Here is a 12,320-nt window from a genome sequence, read left to right as displayed (position 1 = left end):
ATTTGGCCCTGATGTTGTGCCTGTCTTGCCAAATGTTGCATACCCATCCTGGAGCTACCAGAGCCAATAGGGGTCCGATGGGGGCCAGCTGCTCCACCTAACCCACTGGATGTAACAGTCCCCTCAAGTGCATTTTCCACAGGGCTAGGCCATATTGCAGTGTAAACACCCCCCCGGGCACCCCTGGAATTAAAAGCTCCAGTACACTTCTGGCGTGACCTTGGAGGTTCGATATGATTGCTCTCTGCATGAGGCGCGATTGTATCTAATGGGAAGGGGTTTGTCACCATCCTAGGGAGAGAAATAACTAGTTTTGGTCCTGGCTTAGGTACAGTTTTGCCCCCACCCATTCCCAGCCCCACCTTCGTTTTTGTTATCTGGCAGCTACAACCATTTTTAGGCACTAGGTTCTCTCTCATCAGGCCCAATAAAGATACGACCAGAGACTTTACTTCGTCCACCTTTTGTAAAACGAGGGCTAAATTGCCATTCTCATGCGAGGTTTGCACGCCATCAGAAGCGAACTCTTTGTATTCGTGACTAATATCTTCAGTAGCGTCTCCGTGCAGAATGTGTGTTACATTGGTAGGCAAATCTCCCTCTTCCTCCAGTAGCCCAAATCGGTTAGAGCATGGGATATTAGGAATCACTACAATCTCAGGGCTTAGTGGGGCGGGGGGGGGGGGGGAATAGCTGTAGTACCCATAGGGGGGAAATCCAAGTGACTAAGTGGAACATCCACAGTACTGGGGGAGTAGTTAATGTCATGTGGGCAGTTTCACCCCTAGGGGCAGGAAAATCCTCACTTGGAGAGGTCGAAGCTGAAGAGTGTGTTGGATGTGACCTCTTCTTCCTGGCGAAGATTTCTGGTATTTTCCCCGTCCCCAAAGTAACACTTTTTTGTAGGTGGATGGGGATTACTTTTCAGAAGTTCATCAACCTCCTTAAATAACATGTCAATTTGATCGAGGGGGTTGAAACCTTTGCTGTTAGCAGGACTCGCTGGGTTTTTAGTATGCTTTTTTAATTTTTTGGTGCCATTCTTTCGTGGTGGAACATCCACGGCTTTGCGTTTTCCCATTGCAGGTTACCAACACTATACAAGTCACAGCACCGGAAGTGGTAGAGATTGCCCAAAGTACTTCTCTTGTGTAGAAGAGTAGAAAGGTTTGTTAAGCCTCTGGTGCTTAAGGAGCCTAGCACCGCCACAAACAACTTAGTTGTATTAAATAAAGTAGCCAGCACTCAGGTAACGCTTTAACAACACATGGCAAGAGGTCCCAATATCTTACCTTAGGGCCCAGAGGGGTGGCCCAGCCCAGCCTCAGTCGGCCTCTGACAGACGCAGATGGGCCCGGGCTTTGCCCGGGCGTGTCCCGCGGTGCGGGCGCGCGATTAAGTTTAAAGGGGCCTTTGGGTCCCGCCCCCCTGGCAACAGCAAGCGTCCAGCGGCGATGAAATTTAAAAGGGCCTTTGGGTCCCGCCCTCCTGGCAACAGCAACAGCAAGCGTCCAGCGTGACCCACGGTGTGGGTGCGCGATGAAGTTTAAAGGGGCAAAACTTTGGGTCCCGCCCCCCCTGGCAACAGCAAGCATCCAGCGCGACCCGCGGTGCGGGCGTGCGATTAATTTTAAAGGGGCCTTTGGGTAATAGAAATAGGCCGATCTGCCCCCAAGGGGAGGAGAAATGGCCTAAAATAAATTTACCCTCCCCAGGGGAATGACCCTTGCCTAAGGGGTCGCTCGCCATGCGTGAAATTGACGCAAAAAATAAAGATCCCTGGTGTCTAGTGGTTTCTGCCCCCCTTGGGGGCAAAAATCGGCTGATCTGCCCATGGCCTAAATATAATTTGCCCCTCCAGGGGAGCGACCCTTGGCTTAAGGGTTCGCTCCCCATCTGTAAAACAACAACAACAACAAAAATCCCCAGTGCCTAGTGGTTTCTACCCCCCTCGGGGGCAGATCGGCCTAATTAAAATAGGATGATCTGCCCCCCAGGGAGGCAGAAAAGCCTAAAATAAATTTGTGCCCCAAGGGAGCGACCCTTGCCTAAGGGGTCGCTCCCCTTATGCCAATTTTCTATAAAAATAAATCCCTGGTGTCTAGTGGGCATTTTAGCAGCCGGAATGCTCAGAGAGACTTCAAAGGGAAGGAAATTCCTTTCCTTCCCTTTGAAGCCTCTCAGTCCTCCTCCTCGTGATCGGAAGAGAAATGGTCAGCATTTCTCTTCCATTCGCGCTGAGGAGGCCTCTGTGATGGTCAGCGCACGATCGCGCGCTTACATCACGGGGGTGGGTGGGTCAGGGGGGGCTGTCGGGGGTGGAAGGGGAAGGGCTTCCCCTTTCATCCCTGCCTTTGGGAAGTGGGAGGGAAGAACGCAGTGGGAGCGCTAGCGCTCCCTCTGGGCTCTGTGCCCAGGACATAATGGTTACGTCCTGGGCACACGAGCACTGTGCCGCAGGACATAACCATTACGTCTGCGGCACAGAAGCGGTTAATAAAGTTGTAGATAATTTTTGCAATAAAATAATTTGCTTTGCTTATATGATTAATTGTAAGGTGCACAATAGGATTTACATGTATTAATTGTATTAATGTGCATTTAGGTTTCCTTATTTTGATTAGGCCTTAGAGTTTTATTTTTGCAGGAGAAAATTATTTGCCTATTCTGTTCCCTCTAACCTAAATTCTTTCCCTAGGTTGTTGACGTGATGTTGAATGTCCTATTATACTGGAGGTGAAGAACATGTTTCAATACCAATTATGTAACAATATTTGTTCTAGATGTCGAACAAGACAGGAAATCTATAATTCTTCAGTAAGAAATGCTTAGTTTATATTGTGTGTTGTGATAAAATTTTTGAAGTAACAAACAACTAGGCAACGTAATATTTTGGTGGAACTTTATGAATTCATTGAAATAACAATGCACTTTTGCTGAGAAAACTCATAATTGTTGCAAACTTGATGGTGCCACCGACAACCAATGGACACCAAATCTTGTGCATAAGATGGGCCCACTTGAAGGACCAATCAAGAGGATCATGGATATTTTTCATTAGTGAGAGACTTTGAAATTGGGAGTAAGTCTCTTCTATTACCCTGAGAGATTAAGTCTGTCCATAACTCTGCCACAGTCCGTCTACTCCTGCTTAGAGTCTGCTACTGTCACGTCTTGTCTTCTCCAAGTCCTTTGATGAGTTTCCTCATAGTCTTAATTGTGCCATTTGTTTATGCTGTTTAGTACTAATATGCCCAACTAATTCTGAAATGCTGACTTGTCATATGTGCAGCCCGTGTTCTGCACTGTCCTCATGCTGCTCTCTACTCATGTTGGGGGAAGGTGAAATACTCTGTCTGCTGCCCATGAGGAGAGGTATAACTAAATGTGGTTTCTTGTTTCATTTTTCAGCTTAGACACTTACGCCAGCATATTTTATATTGTGTTGCCCTAGTTAGATGATTTTTCTATTTTTTTACCTCTTTCTTTGCTTTTGCCTGCATGTGTCAGTCAGCCCGTTCCCACACATGCAAGTCCTGATTTGTGTTAGAGATAAGGATGGCCCGCTCTGCAATTGACTGTTAAAATTGAATTTTGATAATTTACTGATGTCACCATAATCTGCTTTGAAATCTGATATTAATGTGCATATTGTGGTGTCATTTTTTTGGGATGCTTAACAGTACTGATGTTTAGTAGGCTACATTTCTGTAAACACTTTGGTCAGCCGGTTGTTTTCATATATGTTTATAACTTAGTTTTGTGCACCACATGTGTGACATTGATTTTGGGATTGTAATAAAGTTTTTAAACTTATTCAGTTTAGAGTTTGATTTAGTGTTAAAGTGTTCATGGTGTCCGGAATTGTTTATGGTTTTATGTCATGGATTTGTAATTGAATGAATCTGACTACTACGTTCTTCAGCAAGTCCAAAGATCTAGTCGACCTGGGAATAGTGATGTTGTCTCACCAGCGCACTTGTGGTTTTCGAACCCGAGGTGGGAAGAAGACCTCCGCAAGCACGCCAACAAGTCGATCTGTGATCTTCAGGTCTCGCCTCTTCCTGTCTTTTTCTGGTGCCAGCTGTGCTGTTGAAAGGGGGCAGAAAATGTTCTGTTACATTCCAGGAGGCAAGGGACGGGTTTCCGAAGTCTCCCTGAGAGAGAGAAATACTGACACCCATGTGATGTGAAGATCATGCTTATTTGCAGTGCATTTGCACCGCTTTCATGTAAGACTTCTACAGTGTGCTTTCGGGTGGGAGGAGCAGGGGTCGAAGGTACTTTATTTTACAGCACTGTGTAAGTAAGCAGGGCCTGTTTTATCTCCCTTATGTGATGTTTAAACATGGCCTTATTAACCCAAGGAACAAAATTATGTTGTAAGGAAGATTGTACTTATCTGTTGGGACCCAGCAATTTTGAATGGCTTGTCTTTTATGAAATTAGTGGAGTTGTACCCCATTGTTTCCAAAAAAATGATTAATGTAAGAGGATTTTCCCTTTCGACTTCAGTTTCTAATACTTCCTTTGCTAGTTCTGGCCCAGATCCTTGCATACCTCCTATGTAAATGCAATCCCTGAATTTGATGCAGTTCAAGAGGCAGTACAGTGTATAAGCTGCAACGTTTCACACCTCCACGTTGGTGAACGCTTTTATGCCCCTTCTAGCTAGACAAATAGTTCTCTCAATTATAGTTATCTGCACATTCATGGGCCTCTGGAACTAACTTCTAGCTCAAAAATATAAGGTGTTGACGACAAAAAGAGAAGAAAGTCGCTCAAGCTGATCATTAAATCTTGACACCAGAGAGCAGTGATTTTTCAAAGCACCGGGCATGCATAAGCTGGCTGGATGAAATTTGCTGAAAGTCTATGCATGCAGCCTAGAGGCAAAAGGGCTCGCTGAGACATAGAATGTAGTGATCACCACCAATTATCAACAGTTATAGACCCTCCACAAATAGTGCATACAATGCACTGGACTGAGACTGCATGAACTCCTACACATACTACTTGTTATGGTTTTGTTTAGTTAACATTCTTAGAACCTATTCAAACTTTCTTATAAGACTTTCATGTACCGTTCACAATTGAGAACAAAGCATTGCAAATCTGCATGACTATAATTGTGGTAAAATAACTTGCTGCTGGCAATCCCATGTGCCTTGGATTTGTTAACCATACCTCTATCTGTCTCTGTCGATCAACCACTGAGTGTCGATCAACCTCTATCCGTCCGTTGATCAACCTCTGTTGATCGAGCAATCTATCTGTCATCAACCTCTGCCTGTCTGTCGATCAACCTGTCTCTGTCTGTTGATCAACCTATATCTTGTCCGTTGATCAGCTTGTATCTATCAATCTAGATGCCCTCCATTTATCTATGTCCGTTGATCAACCTCTTTATGTTGTTCAACCTGTCTCTATCTATTGATCAATCTATCTCCATCTTTCTGTCTGTCTGTTGATCAACCTGTTTCTTTCTGTCTGTATCTATTTATCTGTCGATCAACTTGTCTATCTTCCATCTCTCATCCGTTGTCTATACTGTGGCTAAAAGACTTTGGCAACGCCAATACCAGTACCACTGGTATTGCGGAGACCAATTTGCTTTGCTAGTGCTTGTTCCTGGATTGTTTTAGTGGGCATTGAAAGCAGGGGAATAGCTCCTGATGGAGCTCCAGAACCTCTTTACTTGAATGAACAGATTATTTGTAAAGGTAAATATACCAAAACCAAAGAGAATTACAAAAAAAATTGTAAAAAGGTTTTGCTGCAACGTGACTCATGAGTATCTCAACTACAATACAATGTATCAATTAAAAAGGAAGATATAAAAAGTACCAATTACAATCTTAATTAATGATGAGCCTCACTTAGGTCAGCAGGTTATTTGAAAAAGATCCCATAATTAAGGAACGGGCTAACGAGGATTGTTCTTTACGCTGTTGCATTCATTAACTATTTGTTAAGCAGCGATCAACGGTTTTACTGCGCCTTTCCTAAATGTATCAGCTCACACTTAATAGACGTCAGTGCAAAACATCTTTTTTGAGGATTTGCATCGAGCTTGAGCAAACACAATGGTGTCAGTGAACATAATGTGTTCGATAACTACGTCCTTAAGTACTGAACGGCATGTATTGTGATTATAGAAGGAACTTCATTTTGCAACGAATTGTCGATCCATGCTTTTTGAAACCACGTTCATATTTTATGAATCTGCTAGTTGAAATGCCTTCAAATCAGCTGAAACATATAGAAGTTGCAAAAGAACAGCTACTTCTATTCATTTCTAAACAATTTGGAATCAAGCGCCTTTTTCTTTCAGTTGTAAAGACGGGGCAAATGCAGATAATGTGTGCAAATGACTCTTTGTATTAGAAGAAGCAACTGGCCGACTTCGCTCTCTTGAATGTCAATGTTTTGGCTTATCTCCCATAACAGCACGAATGGAAGACCTGAGTTTTTGCTATTAGAAAGCTATGCTGCTTTGTTTTACATGACTTCAAGTCTGTGTCTCTGGATTTGATGATTACGGTCTTTTTTTAGTATCAATTTAAAGGATCCATTTGAGATTGCAGTTCCATGGTGGTTTCACTTTAAGCTTCTTTAATATGATGTCAATGGCCAGGGACTACAGAGTGGGTTTTCCATGCTCCAATTCTTGGCCGGTGTGATCTATGAAAAAAATCCTGTTTCTACTTGTTTTGGTTCAGTTTCAATAGTTTTTTTATTATTGTAAGTAAATAAAACAACCTTCAGATGGACATATCCACCTGAAGTGTTCCCTCTGAAATCCCCTATCCCAAGATCCCCACACTCAACTACTTGCTTACTTAGAGTCACGCCTCAGTCTCCCTGGTTCATCGATGTCCCAAATCAGGGTACAACAGTATAATCAACAACACCAAGAGATCTCAGGGACTTAAGGCAGGCTAGTCTTCTTATTCTTTCTTAGTCCTTATTTAAATATGAAAAAACTGGGTTCCAGTAACTGTTAAATTGACACGTCTGCCAGGTTGTACACACTTTTTTCATGCCCCAGTATCCGCGACAGGTTGCACAGCCAGAGTTTCTATGTTGGTCTTCCCCATCGTGATAATACTGTATGTTTTGCCGCCAATAGGCTGTGTGATATCCACCTGGTGGCTGTGGGGTGAAGCAGGTATATTCCATCTGCAGGTCTGCCTAGTAAGGGCCGCTGGGGTAGTTAGTCTATGGTCTGGCATGGATTTGTGAGGTGGCTAGGAAAATCACAGAAGTATCCCTGTTGAGGGACAGGTCCACCAGCTGTGTAGTAAAAAGCGACATCACTACAGGTCGTCCAGCAAGCGTTAGGGTGTGCATGATTAATAGTACGGAGCCAAGCAGGTTTAAGATATAATGGAAATATAAAAGGATGTCCCTACCATGGGCATGCCAAACAAAATTAATAACACAAAGGACTATTTCATGGTGTCAAGAAATATGTTGTAAGTAATGGAAGCCATTCTGTCTTAGGGATTCCACACGCATATTTGATTTCCTCAAATGCCTTCAGAGTGCCTCTAGAGTAGAAGTCCTGGAGCCAAAAGCATCCCCTCTACCTCCAAATCAAGAAGGCATATTTCAACATCCCTGGTGAGAAGTCTGCGTTACCAATTATTGATGTTAGCGAGTAGGGGAATGTAGAAATGCCGTCTCTTTACATGCAATGGAGTCCCAGTCTCCTAGTGTGGCCCTAATTACAGAAGAAACATAAAAAAGTTGTTTTTCAGAACCAAAAATATCTCCCCCAGTGGTCTAGTTGCCAAGTCTTGATCTACAAAACACCATTCTCTGTGTATCCTCCTTCAGCAACTCAATCATGTAACGTAACTGGGAGGCTGACAGCAGTGTAGCAAGTGGCGAACCCGCAGTCCTGCATCCCTCGGGTGCTGTTTGCAGATCTTCATAGCGTCTCAATCCCTCACCCTCCCAAATATAGTTAATGTATGCTGCCTGTAGTAATGAGACACCTTTACCATTCAAGGGCAGGGGCATGACTGTTGTTGGTTCCCCTCTGCACCCAGGTAGGGCACCCTTATTTTAGTTCTAGGCCCATAGCTTGTGCCCTTTCACATAATACATGTTTTATTAATTTCATATTTTTTAGCGCAACCAGCTTTTAGCTCCTCTTTTTAGGGTCGAGCCTGCGTCGCATGCGTTTCGCTAGCAAGACGCTTTAGGGATTAATAAGGGCTCGGAGCCCCATCCACATGACGTCAGTGTCTTTTATTGGTTCGTGGGCTTGCCTGTTAGAATCTGCTTGATTTCATTGGTGGAAGGCACGTATACGTCATGCCTTTTCCGGTGGTTAGCCCTCCTCGAGCGCATTGACCAAGTACAGAAAACATGCGAGGCTCGCTGTTTTCATTCAGTTTGTGGACTACTTTTTCTCTATTTTCGCAACGCGATCTCACTTGGCAGAAGTCGAGCGCTTTGCATAATATCGACCCTGTTACACAGGTAATTGCACTTTTTCCGGTTACGTACATGGTTTATGTTGCAAGAAAAGTTCGGTTAGGAGTTTACAACGCTATTAGCTCTAACACGAGCAAACGCAAGACCCGTTGCATTGCAAATGCTTGTTTTATATTTTAGTCAGCTGCCTTTTCTGAGAAGGCATTGTTGTTCGTGTTGCACATTTTATCATTACTTTGCATGCATTTCACTCTGTGCCCTGCTCATGTCCCAAACACAATATTCTAACTAGTATTGCCGCTCCAGGAGTTACGGAGTCAACCCTCAGCTCTAGACATGTTATCATGTCAGGCTTGTTCCTAAAACACTGCATGATTTGATATATAAACAACACGTAGACATAAGGAGGGTAGAGGGCATTCCAGCCATGGCTGTTCAAGAACGTACAACAATTCATTGACAGCTTCACTGATCCTGGGTCTGATTCTTCAGCCAACCAGGATGATTGCCAGCAGACAACAGGCAGACTCTTGCCCGTCTTTCAGATATGAGGTCGGGCTCTTCTCATAGGCCCGACAGGCAGAAGGGTTAACACCAGTATGCTCTCAGGTTTTAGACATTAGGGTATAGGTAGGCATCATTTGGTTTATAAATCATAGCAGGATGGTGGGATTGTTTATTTTTTCACTCTATTGGTCAAAATAATCACGGTATTATGTTTCATCTGCCTAATAATTGCAGCTCACACTTTTTAGAACCAGATGCAATCGCTTCAATAAATCTACTGAAACTTATATTGCATCTCCTTGTTTGCCTCGGCGTATGTGAGACTTTGTGTAACTGAGAGAAGGGGTGTGATCTATTCACCAAACTTCCCTGAGGAGTCAGAGTGTCATGTTCTAAGCTGCCACAAATCACCTTTACTTTCTGGGTTTGGGTGAAGTGCTGTCAGCTTGTCAACGAAGACAGGTCAACAGCTCCTAGACAGTGTGGGATCGACTCAGTCACCCACTCTCAGAGGTGCTGCTACCCTAAACTACACGGTCTTACCCCCAAGGTAACAGTCCAACCACACGGCGCCACCAATGTTTGGTCAGGCACAAATTTAACGGATCTTCGAGTACCTCTCTCTCACATGCCAAAAGTACCCTAACTACATTTATACAGAGATGTCCATGGTGTTAGGAAAAATCCTACTCAGCTAAATAGATAGTATCTTTCTTAGTCTGCAGGTTGTTCAAGCTTCGACCTTAAAATAATTCCCTGAATTGGTGTTTACCTATTTAAAACATGGCAGCGCCAAAAAAGATGGTAATTCCAGTAAATATAAGACTTAATTTCACACATTTATTAACTCGTGGATTTACTGAAGAGGATAGGGGAAGTTACATTTGAGGTAGACGAACACGAAGAGTGCAAAACAGAAATATTTTGTTCACAGGACACTTTTACGGCAGTAGATGCAGATACATACCACTTTCATAATTACACTGTACTAAACGCACCTGCACAATTTAGACCATATGCATATTTAAAAATAGTTCTCTCTTATATTGAATACCAGACTTGGTTTCAAGACGCCTTTCCACACGTTATTCAAAACATTAGATTAGGTAACCTAAACAATGACAGACCTACATGGCCCACTTACACACCACATTCCAATGCACAAACTATGCTAATAGTAAATTTACAACATTTATATAATAATCTAGTAGAGATATAGAAGTATAGGATTAGCATAATTTTTAGTGAACGTATTTGTCCCCCCTCGAAGACTGCATGATTTTTCCAGGAAGCATTTGGTCTCATGCGGTATTAGTTTTAAGTTTGCTGTTAATTATTGCACAGGCTAAGAGACTGGGTATCAACTGTTTTCCCAGGTATTTGTTGGTGTCCAAAGACAAGCAGAATAGCGTTTAGTGCCTCAGTCTCTTCAGGTGTGATCTCTCTCCCCCAAGAACCAGGCCCTCAGAATTGGTCACGTTAATCTGAAGATGTGCCACCATCTAGAATTCCTCAAGTTGGGAAGTGAGGGTAAAAAGTGACCGCTGGACTTCAGTAAGAGGAAGGAGAATATCGTCTGTGAAGGCAGATGGCTTAAATGTGTTTTGGTATAATGAGATGCCTTCGATATGGAGGCGGTCTCTGATCTTCTGTAGAAGGGGCTCTAAGAAGAGATGGGGGTGAAGGGACATCCCTGGGGGGCCCTGTTTATGTATAGGTAAGTTGAGGATTGTCCATTGATCCTTCTCCTTGCCTGGCGGTTGTAGTACAAGGCGATAATTTAGCCAAGGAATCTAGTGCTGAAAGGAAGTGTTTTCAGGGCACTGAACAGCATTACCCAGGACACTTTATCAAATGCTTTCTCAGCCAAGCAACAGGAGGACTGCCTCATTTCCCTTTTTACTGGCAATATCTAAGAGATGACGGGCTTTCTGGGTTTCATCACTTACTGTGCTATTCAGATTGAAGCCTTCCCAGCAGGGATGGACCAGATCAGAAACCGGTCTGTCTAATCGATTTGCTAAGAATTAGAGAAAATTTTAAGGTCCAGGTTAAATTGTCAGAGGGGATAAAGGTGGGACAGAGTGACTGATCTTTCCCTGGCTTAGGTATTAGTGTGATACAAGCCTTGACCATTCCCAGGAAGTCCCCCTTGTTTACATTCAAAGCCACTAAACAGGGCAGTCAGGATAGGGTGCAATAAACCCATCCAGGATTGGTGCTTTAGAGGGCTTTAGTTGCCCAACTACCCCCAAAGTCTCCACTGCTGTAATGGTTTTGTCTAGGTGGGTGGAAGACTCTAGTGCCACCTTAGGGATTAAGCTTGAGCACATATAGGCAGATCACGCTGCCTGAGGGGTGTAGTCTGCAGTACACAAAGCTTGATTAAAAGCCTGGCAAGTCTGAAATTTACCCCGATTAGTGCTGTGTGGAGCTAGTCTCATGTTTAACCTTATCAATATTCCTGCATGCCTGATAAGCTCTTAACTTACGTGCGAGTGTAGCACCCCTTCATTTGCCCCCATCATGGGAGTGCCCCCCAACCTAATGAGTATATATAGTTGGCCCTGTCTACTTCTAAGATGTGGAGTTGGCCTCTTATAGTCAGACCCCTCTGCCAAATCTTGTGAGAGGGTGTATTTTTGTGTTGCTGTTCAACTTCAGTCAGCTCTGAGACAAGGCAGCCCAGGTCAATTCACACATTCACTTGAGCTGCGCTACTTCTGGGACAAGGGGCCACTAATAACTACCTTAGAAGTGTCCCAGACAATTCTTTTTTCCATTTTGCCTGTGTCACTAAGGGGCTAAGTGTTCGGTGAGCTTCTCACAAACTCAGGGCAGGACTACTGGGTAACTAAGGAGGCAGTCGTTCAGCCACTTAGAGCCTTGATAATCATTCCCAACTCCATTTTTCCCCCAGAGATGTATAACATCTACAGGGCCATTGACGGATAGAGTCTGGGGGAATTGGTCAACCTTCGCTAGAGACTGTTAGAGTCCCTTTTCTAATATAAGGTGATTCCTAGCATATGCAGGTGCACTGAGGAATAGTGCGAGCAGTGTATTGTTAAGGGGCGTTGGATGCGCCATGTGTCTGCCAACCCCAGATCACTGAGTCACTTGCTCACTTTGTGAGATAAATCCAGGGATCACCCCATGATGCTGCTGGGATCCGTTATTCAAGTATTTGCTACAAGCCCCCAATAATTGGCAAAGTCAGTAAGGATCTCAGAAGCATCCCTCTGGAACCCCTTTTGGCCCAAGTGTGAGGTGTAAATAGATGATATGGTAATTGGGTTAACCTCCCAGACACTGTTGACCACCACACATCTGCTGTGTTTGTCAGTGTTGTGATCATTCAGTAT

The 12,320-nt window shown here is 43.8% G+C and overlaps 1 protein-coding gene across 4 annotated transcripts in view; it reads right to left on the bottom strand.

Moving 5' to 3' along the window:
* NAXD (NAD(P)HX dehydratase) overlaps positions 1-12,320 on the bottom strand; it is a 359,272-nt gene that overhangs the window by 315,917 nt on the left and 31,035 nt on the right. The gene's annotated exons all lie outside the window — the stretch shown is intronic.

Source organism: Pleurodeles waltl, chromosome 8 (assembly GCF_031143425.1).
Source record: "Pleurodeles waltl isolate 20211129_DDA chromosome 8, aPleWal1.hap1.20221129, whole genome shotgun sequence".
Classification (NCBI taxonomy): domain Eukaryota; kingdom Metazoa; phylum Chordata; class Amphibia; order Caudata; family Salamandridae; genus Pleurodeles; species Pleurodeles waltl.
This window is presented reverse-complemented; position numbering and strand designations above follow the sequence as displayed.